The sequence below is a fragment of the Triticum dicoccoides genome, chromosome 5B (assembly GCF_002162155.2).
Source record: "Triticum dicoccoides isolate Atlit2015 ecotype Zavitan chromosome 5B, WEW_v2.0, whole genome shotgun sequence".
Lineage (NCBI taxonomy): Eukaryota > Viridiplantae > Streptophyta > Magnoliopsida > Poales > Poaceae > Triticum > Triticum dicoccoides.
In genome coordinates, this window is record NC_041389.1 from 272,011,290 (window position 1) to 272,011,816 (window position 527).

General features: G+C 76.9%; 1 protein-coding gene across 1 annotated transcript in view; it reads right to left on the reverse strand.

Moving 5' to 3' along the window:
- The window catches only part of LOC119309382 (protein ZINC INDUCED FACILITATOR-LIKE 1-like), a 12,859-nt gene that overhangs the window by 7,086 nt on the left and 5,246 nt on the right, over positions 1–527 (reverse strand). The gene's annotated exons all lie outside the window — the stretch shown is intronic.

Below are 527 nucleotides of genomic sequence, written 5' to 3' on the forward strand. Positions count from 1 at the left end.
GCGGCGCGGTGGGAGCCGGGAGGGACGGGGCGAGGGGAGCGGGCGGGGGCGGGCATGCCAGACGGCCGGACGCGGGAGGTGGAGCGGCAAGGGGCGCCGGTGGAGTGAGGTAGGGGGAGGGTGAGGGCAGGGGGGCGGGACGGGGGAGGGAAGAGGAGGCGGCGGCGCACAGGAACGGGGCCAAAGGGAGGCCACGGGGGAGCCAAATCGAGCCGGCGCTCCCCTCGCTGGGCCTAGGGCAAACAAGTGCCTTGGGTTTCTCGGATGGGCGACTCGGGCGACTCCGCTGGCGACTCCGCCGTCTCCGCCGCTGCGCCGCCGGCGTCTCTCCCCGCCCCCTCCCTGCCGGCCTCTCTGGCCGCGGCCCTGCCGCCGCCCCCCGCGCCGGCCGCCCCGGTAGCTCCCTTCCGGTGGGCGGACTACGCCGATGACGCGCCATTCCCCCCTCCCCCTTTTCCGCCGGCTCCCTCTACCCCCCACTCCTCCCGTCGGCTTGCCTTGCCCCGCCGGCTGGCTAGCTCAGCCCC